The sequence below is a fragment of the Sus scrofa genome, chromosome 13, assembly GCF_054392235.1.
Source record: "Sus scrofa isolate SSC_HxYL_T2T_F1_AM1 chromosome 13, Sscrofa_HxYL_maternal_Yorkshire_Landrace_v2.0, whole genome shotgun sequence".
Taxonomy (NCBI): Eukaryota; Metazoa; Chordata; class Mammalia; order Artiodactyla; family Suidae; genus Sus; species Sus scrofa.
The window spans coordinates 194403929-194416295 of NC_139395.1; the positions used below are offsets into that span (position 1 = coordinate 194403929).

A 12367-nucleotide genomic window follows, 5' to 3' on the forward strand; every position below is an offset into this window, starting at 1 on the left:
ATGTGATGACTCAGATTCCACTCTATCCAGAACTTCATTTCAGCATTTCCATCTGCTGCATAGCTACTTTCATCTCCATGTCCTGCTGTCATTTCAGACTAATCTAAAATCAAATGTAACATTCTAATTTGTTCTCCTTTCTTACTCTCTTTAGTTTCAGAATTTCCACCATTTCCCAAACAACAGTTTGATTACTATTTTTCCCATGCATTCTTTCAGGCAATACATTTTATCAGTGTCTTTGTTATTTTAACAAGGTCTCACACTTCTCTTCTTTCCATATCATTCCTCCCTCCTTTTAGTTCCTAGATTCCTATGTCCTATGTAGCCCAATCTCTTTTTCCTGTTGCTCTTTAGACACACTATTGCTCTATTAGTATTCCTAGAAGTCATATTCTATCTTTATACTCTGACTCCAGATTCTCTAACTTTGATCATCAAATTCCTTGGTAGTCTGTCCAAGATCAACACCAACAACTGGCAAACACAGACACTTCTGCCATCACAAGTGGCCAAAACTTTACACATCACGGTTTGAACAACCCCCTGTATTTTCATATTTTGCAGGGACCATATCTCAGCATTTAAATATCTATGCTTGCAATTTTACTGCAAACTGTCATAGGGCTCAAGATGTATTATCCAAGAAATGCCTCTTAACTTGCCTCCATAAAATATTCCCTAGTCATAATGGAATGCAAATTCACCTTCCCCTGAGCTACTCTAGCTTTTATTGAATTGGACACCAATATGGCTCTTTTAGGTGCAGCTTTATGTTGTTACTCATACATTGGACTCAGAATACTAAATACAAAGTAATCTGCCTGTTACTGTTTTATTTCTTCTTTATTAGAAAATTTATCATTATAAATGTTTTTAGACCCAACTATTTTAATGATTACATATAGACCTTAAAATAATCTTTATATTATTATGCAAATAAAACAATTTCATTAGATATAACACATCACACTTACCTCTATAAATAGTTTAGCTCATTTAGTTTCCCTTTCCAGGTAAACACTATTATTACCATTTTACAAATGAAAAAAATAAAGGAGTTCCCGTTGTGGCGCAGTGGTTAAAGAATCCGACTAGGAACCATGAGGTTGTGGGTTCGGTCCCTCCCCTTGCTCAGTGGGTTAACAATCCGGCGTTGCCGTGAGCTGTGGTGTAAGTTGCAGACGCAGCTCGGATCCTGGGTTGCTGTGGCTCTGGCATAGGCTGGCAGCTACAGCTCCGATTAGACCCCTAGCCTGGGAATCTCCATATGCCACGGGAGCAGCCCAAAGAAATGGCAAAAAGACTAAATAAATAAAGTTCTGAGACACTCATATACTCAAGTTCACACAGAAAGATGCAGGGACAAAATTTATACAAGGGAGTCAACCTCTACAGACTACTCTGTTAAACATGAGAATATGCTACATTCAAAAATATTTTAAAATATAATTTTTATTTATATAACATATAAATTATATAAATCATTACTATTATATAACTGCCCATAAATCCATTGTCAGATAATCATATTTATGCATTCCTTTGCTAAATTAGTTTTTTTTTCCTATTCATGTATCTCACAGTTGAAAATTGATTCTATGTACAATTCTACATTTTTATTTTTAATTTTATAGTTGTACAGGTACATACTGTAATATCATGTGGATTTAAGATAATTTTTCTTGATATTTAGAAATGTATGTATGCTGTATGCTCAATGATATAGTACATGTAAAGTATTTGGAATAGTTCCTGGCACATAGTGGGTTTCCTGATATTAATGAAATAAGGGTTGTTGTTTTTTTTTAACATTGAGTTGTATCTTCTAGTCAGGAGACCTGAAATTAGATTATTTCATGGGTCTTGTTTTATATACACAGCTGTGTCCTCTCATTTGTCATCATTTAATCCGTCACTTGATTTTAGGTAAGATGTACAAGGTTAGTCCTGCAGGAACCACACTTAATGGGCTACCACTTTAGTACCATAAAGCCTTACAGACTTGTTTTGTTTGTCTGTATCAATGATTCTCAAACTCAAGTACAATGGTGTTACCAGAAGGACTTTCTACAAAAGGGATTTCTGGGATCCATCTGCTGAGTTTCTGATTCAGTGGATCTGGGGAGGGGTCCAAGAATTTTTGTCTCAATGTGACACCAGATGCTTTTGGCCCAGAGACCACACTTTGAGTACCACTAGTCTACGAGATTTAATTTCAGAAAAATAATGACAGGCCCTGTGTGTATGTAAAATGCAAGCTTATGTACAGGTAATCCCTAACATATGGAGTTTCATTTCTTTAGAATTTGCTTATGAGAGAGCAATAACTTACAAAATTAAGAAACAGAAGCTTCAATTAAATAGAGTAGGGAGACCAGAAAGGGGAGCTCTTGTGCCCTTTGAAGATAGCAGAGCTCAACAGGAAGAAGAAAGACTCCCCTTACTCCCTGGCAAGGATTCAGCCAATGAAAAGCCACAGAGGGACTCTGCATACTATAACCCTCCCAACTCTCCTTTCCCCTCTATGCAAGTGTTCTCCTGCCCTTTGCTGTGATGGGACTTGCACATGGCTTGCCATGGTCGGAGACCCTGCATTGCAACTCTCTGCTGATCCAAAATAAACCCATCTTTTGCTGGAGAAATATATGACAATCTGTTTCAGGTCAACAAAATCAGACTGGTAGTAAAAATACAGCTTGTTTTCCTCTCGAGAAGCTTTTCATTTTCTGGAATTTTTTTCTCTTTATTTTTGCCCCAAAAATGAGTCCAGTGTTCCTGCCCTACTACCATTCCCTTATCGTTCCACTGAAACATAGTTCTGATGAATGTTCAAAAAATTTTTACAGGACTCTTCACTCATCCCAGAATATTTTCTTAACTCTGGACTCCCATAACAATCTGGGATACCACATTTGTTGTACTTAGCATATTTTGCTTTTTATTGATCATTTTTATGCATATTTCATAAATCTTACAAATACCTAAGTATATCTTAATTTTTGCTTCTAAAGTATGTTACTTAAAATAGCCTTTTTTGATAAGCATTTATTGGACCCACAGGGGACTGGGGGAAAAAAAAAAACAAGAACAAACATCTAGGTAACTTAGCACCATTTTCTATTTCTATGAGGAAGGTGAATCATCTAAAATTGGGCCAGATATATCATTTTCTATGGGCAGAAAAGATTTTTTCTTTCATTTGCCCTGATTTCATAACAGAAGCCACAGGAAAATGATAGAAATATTTATTTCAGGATGCTACCTTCTATTATGTCCTCTGAGTAAGTAGAATTTTTCAATTATATAGTCTTTTCCAATTAATAGAATGATGTCTATTCTTACATGTAGCAACCTTCATGAAAGCCTCATCTGTAGAGTTTAATAATTTTTATAAGTTTATAAGGAAATTGATATATTAGTGGATATATACTCTATTTCCTCATAATGTGTCTGAATTGTCTAATACTTTCCAAAGTTCACAAGGTAGACTTACAGAATCAATTGGAATTGTTACCTCAAAACAGAGATAATTTTTAAAGACTTTTTCATTAATCTAGCAGGTTAAATAATTATACGCTATCACAAAATTTCAATGATACGTAACTTCTTAATGAAAATGGTTGAAAGAGTGGGATGAGTTCACATTCTTTACACATGAAGAAAAGGAGAAGGTGAAAGGGAACCGCTTGTCTAAGATTTTCCATTAGCAACCGAACGAGGATTTGGGCCTAAGCTGTTTCTATTATTCGCCTGCTTTAAGCTTGTCTTCTGCTCCAAGTTTGTGGTAGCTTTTCTCACTCCCATATCACTAAAAAGAAGGATGTTAATGTTTCCTGATGCTGTTCAAAGGTCTCCAGTGGAAATGACAGCTTATTAATATATTTTGATGTACAACTTGATAATTTTTTTTGAGGCCCATGATCTTAACAGGATATTCTTATAAGCTCTTTTTCTCCAAACCCCCAAATCTAAGGATGTACATTTCACTCAGTTATTTAGTGGTCAAAGTCACATCTCATTCTTCATGTCTTAAGCATTAGAAATATAAGGATTCTTTGATCAAAAAAGGTTTTTAATCTCAGGCATACATTTTAAATATCCTCCACTGAAAGTCAATTTGTTGTCACAGTTGCTTGTAGAATAAAAGGATTAAAAATATTTCAGTCAAGAATTTTTCATTTAGCATGGGGTAAGTATTCAAAAATAAATTTACTGAGATTAATTTCATATCCATAAGGATAGCTGTAACTTCTAAAAAGCGTATTTTCTCAAAACATGCAACAAGAAGTAAGACAGGCTTTAGGTCTTTAAATGCTGTAAGAATGATGGAAAGTAAAATTGTCCTTCAGTTTCATATATTAATAGACATGTTTTCCTTTGGAATTGGCATTCCAGATGAAGAGAATGTGTGCTTTAACCTTGGAAATAAATAATGCATTTACTTATTTGATTAAAGATTGTACAGTGAATTTAATAAAGACTTCATACCATCTTCTAATGTATTATAAACTCAATTTTCCACTTACAAACAGCTTTAAGATAGAATTTAGAAGAAACATCCTTTAGAAAATTATCTTTCCTTCCCCCACAGTGATTCAAATAAACCATATATACTCTTTGGATTGCTTCATTTTATCTAGATTTGACACTCTCTTGGCTCATCTTCCATATCAGTCAAAGCGCAGGAAGGTAAAACCTTGTTGTGGAAATACTGGGTAACCACACCTTACACAACTCAAAAATATACACGAGTTTCAGGTTTTCATTGAATTCAACAACTGCTTCTCAGAATTTACTATGTGTCAAAAATATTTCAAATTCACCTCAATAATAGTTCATGGAGCAAGTTATACTTTGTTCTTATTCTTACAAATCATTTATTCTATTGGATGTCGTTTAAAGGTGGCATTTTGAGTAATACAGAAAATACAACCCCTTGGAGAATGAATAGCAAGGCAATTTAACTGAGCCTAGTAGGCCTCCAAAGCCTTCCTGAGGAAGAAACATTTGCATTTAGACTTGAAGGGTGAGTAGGAGTTACTTGGGGGAAAAAAATGGAGCAAATAGGGAATAGTCCCTGTGAAAAAGTAAGGGCCTGTCTTTCAGACGAGGTAATCTGATCAGCACAGAGTCATGGATTTGACAATTATTCTGGACTATCTTAGGGTTGAAGTCATGGGACTAGAGACTTCTTAGGCGGTGTATGTATAATAAGTCCTAAGGAAGATTTCAGAACCTAAGGGCAGAAATAGAAAGAGGAAAAGCATGAAAAAAGGGGCTGAGAACACATAGTCAGACAGGAAAAACTAAAGCTAGGAGACTGTGGGTATTCAGGAGATGAAAGAATATTTCTAGATGAGGGGTCAAAATAGTCCAAAATTGCAAGAATGCAAGTAATATATCAATTGATGAAAGTCATCCCTGAATACTAACAATACTGAAGACCTAGGGGAGGGCACTTTCTGTAGGATGCTCTAAGGATTAGGGGGTGCAGGGAAGGGAATCAGAAGGAGGTGCTTTAACGAACGAGTGGTAAGAAAGTGAAGAAAGGGCAGGAGAGACAGACTGGGTCCCTGATGCAGACGAGAACACAAAGTAAGATGGAACTCAGATGGGTTTGGATCCCTCCATTCACTCTTTGTCCTTCAGAAAGTTAATTTCTCTCTCTAAGCCTCAGTCTCTAAGGTTTTAAAATATTGATAACTGATGTAAAAGTTCTAAGTAAAAATGTAGTAAAATAACAGCATGGTTCACAAACAGAGAAAGCATCATTGCTTTAAGAAATCCTGGTCACTATTATGATTATTAATTTATCATCAACCTCTATTATTATTAAGAAGAGGGAGGGAAAACATGGGAGTCGTTTTGCTTTTAAATAGGAGGAATTTGCAATTGCTTCAATTCAATGAGAGTGAGAATGAAGATAGAAAAAAAAAGAGGAAGGAGATAATCTAATAAATACAGACTAACCTGCAAAGCCCGTGGGCACATTAATAACATCCACAGTATTGACAATCAACCAGAGAGTTTGGCTTAAATATGTTATTGTTGCAACACCTAAAATGAATACTGATTCCAGTGTCTATTGTTCTAATAAACTACCTCTCTAATCATGCCTGTATATATCATGCTGGTCACAATTAAAAAAAAAAAAAAAACACTACTGTATATCATATATATATATAGGAATATAAAGTGAAAACACTACTGTATATCATTTATATATAGGAATATAAAGTGAAATTTATATTTGAAATTATTTGCTCAAGATTTTGGCTATCTGTTGGTTTTTTTTTTTTTAATTTTAATTGTTTAACATGTTCCAATTTAGTATTTTCAGTATGCCAGGAATACTTCTAGGTGCTGGCGATATTTCAAGTCCACATTACTTCAAAAGCAACTATGTGATCCTATATATTGTTTTCATTAATATCCACCTCAAATCACACTTAAGAATAGCACCTTACTCAAGTGATTCCTTAAAATCTTTGCCATCTCATTGCATTAACTCCAGTAATTTCTTTAAAGAGGCTAAAAATGAACTTGTTTTTTAATGCATGGTGAATAACATAATAGAAAACACAAGACTATTTCATGCACCTTAGCTATATTCTTGCTGCTTGTGCACCTTTTTGCCTACAGAACAAATTATTAGAATGAAGAAGTATGTCACTCATGTAGCAAGGAACATACAAATACAATCTGCTAAATCTTAGTGTTGCATTTTTAGATGTGATTTTAATTATTATAGTCACCAAAGTATTCTCTTTTGGCCGAATATATATTATAAGCCAAGAGACACTAGAATTATTTGAAAAGATGGTTCAGTTCGCCCCAGTTATTTTTGAAAATGACTTATGCACTTCTAGTAGTCAAGTCAAAATATGTGAACTGAATTCACTTCTATACAGAGGAGAACTCTGCAAGTAACTGAGATTTTTCTCAATATTGGCATATAGACAATTCTAAAAATGTCCTGGGATAAGATCTATCTCAAGCTGGCAGTATATACTGGCATGTGCCTCATCCTGCTGACAGTCATTTCATTTTGAGATTCTTACCAAAAAGAGAGGAAAAAAAAACATAGTTTAAGAGGTTCCAAGTTTAAATAATTATATTGTTACATTTCTTCAAAGAAAAGTTAGAATATTATTTTGGAGTAAAAATTTTACTTATGATTTCTCCCCACTTCCTTTTACCTACTCAAATGGCAAAACACATAGCTTCTAAGTACACGTATACATCCTATTGAAATCAAAGACATGAGCCTATGTGCCAAAACCTTTGACGGTGAGCATTATGTGGATAAAAAAATCATCCATAAAGATATGAGTTAAAATTAACTATATATCTAATAACATCTAACTCTAGAAACTCAAGAAAATAAAGAGATAAAAGTTACTAGATAGGAACAGGTTTATTCTTCTACTTTTCTTCAGTAGAAAGTATAGAGTGGAAAATTGCTTTTATCTTGGAGGAGTAAAAAAGTGAAGCCCTCAGGATTAGGAAACAGGCACTAATATTTGAGTATCTGTTATGTGTCAGCCACTGTGATTTGCATTTTACATAAATCATTCCATTTAAATTATCTCACTTAAATACTACACATTATGAGATTAATGTTCCCATGTCTGTCTTTTTATTTTTATTTGTTTCTTTTTACCGCTGCACCTATGGCACATGGAAGTTCCTGGGCTAAGAGTTGAATCAGAGCTGCAGCTGAAGCCTACACCACAGCCATGGCAACACTAGATCTGAGCCACATCCGTGACCTATGCCACAGTTTGCGGCAATGCCAGATCTGTAACCCACTGAGCAAAACCAATGGTCAAACCTGCATCCATGCGGAGACCACATTGGGTTCTTAACCCACTGAGCTGTGAAGGGAACTCTTCCATGTCTGTTCTTTATTATGAGAAAACCAGTTCTGACACCTCACTTGTGATGTACTGGTTAGTGACTGAGGCATGATTCAAATCTAGACATGTCAGTTACACAGTCTCCATGCTATCCATTACACAACCACTGCTTTCCAAGAGCAGATAAATCCATATCAGAAGAACTATAAAGGCTATCTAGAAGTCCAGAAAAATAAGCCAGAATTAAACTAAAAGAAAATTGTTCATCCAAAAAATATATCTTCACGATTTTTATCATTATTTTGATTGCTATTATGAATATTTTATGAGGAACCACGCACAAATTCATCAAGTATGCACTCATATTCTTTTTGCATGTAAGATATTAAAAAAATACACTCCTTAGGCAGAGTGCTGATGAGAAGCCATCTCACCTTCCCGAAATCATGTCTTATATGATTCTACCCAGCCAATTTTAGGCATGGTCTTTCTATTTAATAGGGTTAGTTAATTACCCATTCATTAAATGAATGGGGTGACTGATTCTTAAGAGGAACTAATTTAACTTGTCTCTGCAATAGTCAAGTTAAGATGAACATATTTGTGGCCTCTAAGAGCAATAATTAAAATTTTACAATTTAAAGAGCAACAAAGTGTGAGGACCTAACTACCCTACTGTATTTCAAAACTAACTTTAACTTCTATATCAAACGACACTTTTAAAAGATTTTAATGATGTGTTTAGTTTTATGAAATAAGATTTTAATGTATTTCTTGAAATTTCATTTTTCAAATGAAAAATACAGGAACAGATATGAGTTCTAAGATTTCCAAGCCTATTTTTTTTTTTTTTTTTTTTGTCTTTTTGCTATTTCTTTGGGCCGCTCCCGCGGCATATGGAGGTTCCCAGGCTAGGGGTCTAATCGGAGCTGTAGCCACCGGCCTATGCCAGAGCCACAGCAACGCAGGATCCGAGCCGCGTCTGCAACCTACACCACAGCTCACGGCAAGGCCGGATCGTTAACCCACTGAGCAAGGGCAGGGACCGAACCCGCAACCTCATGGTTCCTAGTTGGATTCGTTAACCACTGCGCCACGACGGGAACTCCTCCAAGCCTATTCTACTTTAACTCTTAAATCTTTTAAATCATGTGCCTTAGTTACCCTCCCTTCTTGTTAAAATATAAAAACTTTTAGGAGATATTTTCATGCAGTCTACAGTAGTTATATCTCATTATGATGTACACAACATTAACAGAATTAGTAGAGGATAAAAAACTGCAGTTTAGTTTGGAATGGTCAAAAGACTTACAATCAAAATGGGTATTTATAATTATACCAATCACAAGGTCAAAAATCCCTGTGCCTATTAAATATCTGAGTTATTAATATCCAGCAAATGCCTCACATTTAACATGTCCATAAATGGCAACTTAAGAACAAGTTAAGCACACCTGTTTCTTAAGAGACAATAATCAGTAAAATACAAAGAGTCAACATATATAAACTGGTAACCAGCATGGCTTATTTAAGAGTCAAATCTATCATACAAAGTCTGAAAGGTATGGGTTTGAGCAGGAGTGAAATATGCCTGCCTTGTAGAAAGGTATAACCTTGACACTTTGGAGTTTGAACTGTAAAATATTTTTCCAACTGTACTAAAAGATGGGTGACAATTTCAATTGCCTAAGATAAGCAAAGAACAAAGTGTACTGACTAGGTAAGTGTAGATGAAAAATAAGTTAGTGATTAGATAAAATGAATATATGAATTCCTATAGCCTCCATTATAATGGAAATATTTAGGAATATGATTTTATAATGGAATATATACATATAAAATTGAGACAAAAATATTCACTTTGAGATTTTATGTATAACATAATAATAGCAAAATGCAGCAAATGATGGTTTTGGGGGGGAACCATCATCATGATCATCAGAGGAATCAAAAATAACAAAACAGTCTCTAATATCTATATGCAGAATGAGGTAAATAAGAACAGTATTTTTAAAGGCATCATGCAAAAGTTTTATTTTCAATATATAAATTGTTCCTGTTCCTTCCAATTAATTCATTAGATTATGTTTAATATTCTTCAAAAATACCCTAATATGGCAAAGAGGATTTGAAATGTAAGAAATCTTCATAGTTTCCAATAGAGTTCAGTTACATCTCATATAATATATCAAAATGCTACTTCTGTTTCAAACACACTTTTAGTCTGACCTACAGCTGAGAATTGTTCTTTAACGTTTTCTCTAAACTAGGTGAACCATCTTTGAGCCACTTGGGTAACTTGGAAAATGGCTCTTTATTGTGTATTAATGTTATGGGGTAACCTGGGTACTCCCAAATTTATATGTTGAAAGCTTAACTCCCTGTTCCTCAGATTGTAACTGTATTTGGATGAAAGGTCTTTAAGAGAAGACTACATTAAATGAAGCCATCTGGGTGGATTCTAATCCAATTTAAATGATGTTCCTATAAGAAGAGAAAAATTGGACTTGCAGAGACATCAGGAGTACATGTGGTCATAAATAGGGATCTACTGTATAGCACAGCAAACTATACATAATAATCTATAAAGGTAAAGAATCTGAAAAGTATATATATATGTATACACATATGAAAATGTGTTTATGTATATATATAACTGAATCACTTTGCTGTATACTTGAAACTAACACATTATAAGTTAACTATACCTCAATTAAAAAAAAAAAAAGAATATGTGTGCGCAGAGGGACAAACAGAGAAGACAAAGCAGTGAGAAAGTGCCATCTACAAGCCTGAAACATGATGGCCTCAGAGGAAATCAACCCCTTCAGCACTCTGATCTTGAACTGTGAGAAAATAGATTTAGGTTAGTTAAGCCACCCGATCCATGGCATTTTGTAATGGCAGTCCTAGCAAACTAATATCAGGATAACTTTCATGGATTAAAGGAATTAATGGATCTCAAAACGCAGTACCCAACTATGGTAGCATCATATTTAGGTGTCTTTTTAAAATTTTTTTTCATTTATTTTATCAAGGATTAAAATACATTTTAAAAGAGTTTCAATAATTAAAACAAACTGAAAAAACTGTTGATCCCATTTTATTTTTCCATTTTACATCAGGATTATGTGATTCTCCATCATCTTGCCCTTTGTAAACATAAAATCCTATCACTTTAGCCTCCTCTCCCACTCTCTTGCTCTCACACCCCAGACCTTCATTCTTTGTTCCCAGAAGTCCCTGACATACTTCATCTCCCCTATAAAGTTTTCTCATAGGGCTGCATTTTCCTTCATAAAAGGATATCCCATTTATAATTATAGAGTTTAGATATTTTTGCTTTATTGCCTGTTTCTTCCACTAAAGTGTAAGTTTCACTAATGCAGATATCAGATAGGACTTAGTATATTATATCCTGTGCTTATAAGTGTTGCTTTGTAATACTAATGAGACATATTTTTTGAATAAATAAAATGAATAAATATGTTACTGAATAAACAATAGGTATTTTTGTGTTTACTGAAAGGGTGAATGAGATCCTGGGCTAGGACATGGCAGTTAATCCAGTATATAAAAATAACATTAGAAATGACTAAAATTGTTTTTTGTTCTAATTTCAAAATAAAACAAGGTTTATGCTCAGTGATATGGTATTACTACCTTCTCTAATCCTAGTTGCTGTCTATCAGGATGACACATGTAGACAATTGGTGAAATAAATTTTATTCTTTTTGTCTTGCACATTGTATATAAAGTTCTTATGTTTCTAATAAGAAAATCTCTCCTAAATGATTACAAAATTAAAGGTGAACAAGTTAGATAAATGGTTAAAATGTTAAGCAGATATTCCCTTTGTGCAGCATATAAACTGAAAAAAAAGTTGTATCTAGAAATTTGATAAGAGGAAAAAATATAATATTAAACTCTGTGCAAGTTTAGCTAGAGATCCAAGTTGGCAGGGAGGAAGGCAAGGATCAAATGCAATCATTTATCTCAAGTTGTTCTTGAAAGATGAAGTAAATGTCCCTTCTACCAATGTTTTTCCAAATCAACTTTACTTTCAAGAATACATCAATAAAATAATCAGCATCATTCTGCTACACTAATTTATACACACATTTTGATGATGTTTTTATTTTGCATATGATGCTGAAGGCTCTGCACTAATGCTATTTGAAACAGTGAGAAACTGCATATAAATTATAAGAACAGAATATTCCATCTTCTGACAAACTCTATTCTTAACAGTATCAACAGTAATACTAACAGAAATAATAACTCTATTGGGGAAGACTTTAATTAGATTATAGGCAGTAATAAAAGAATTATTGCCTTAAAAGTCAGAAAGCTTTCTTTCTGCACATTAAGTAGCTTGAATTTGTAAAATAAAAACCACTCAATGGCACTGACTTTAACATGGACACTAAAGTTAAAAAAAAAAAAAAAAAAAAAACTTCCTGCTTAAGAATTGATTGAGGAAATAATGTGGGAAGCTTAGCATA

General features: G+C 34.0%; 1 protein-coding gene and 1 long non-coding RNA gene across 6 annotated transcripts in view; both read right to left on the minus strand.

Annotated features, from left to right (window-relative positions):
* The window catches only part of ROBO2 (roundabout guidance receptor 2), a 1676226-nt gene that overhangs the window by 1614440 nt on the left and 49419 nt on the right, over positions 1-12367 (minus strand). The gene's annotated exons all lie outside the window — the stretch shown is intronic.
* LOC146397822 (uncharacterized) lies at positions 2726-7659 on the minus strand. The gene is made up of 2 exons (XR_014825332.1): positions 6209-7659; positions 2726-6163 (listed from the first exon to the last, which is right to left on the minus strand). It is a non-coding gene; the product is annotated as an uncharacterized LOC146397822 (long non-coding RNA).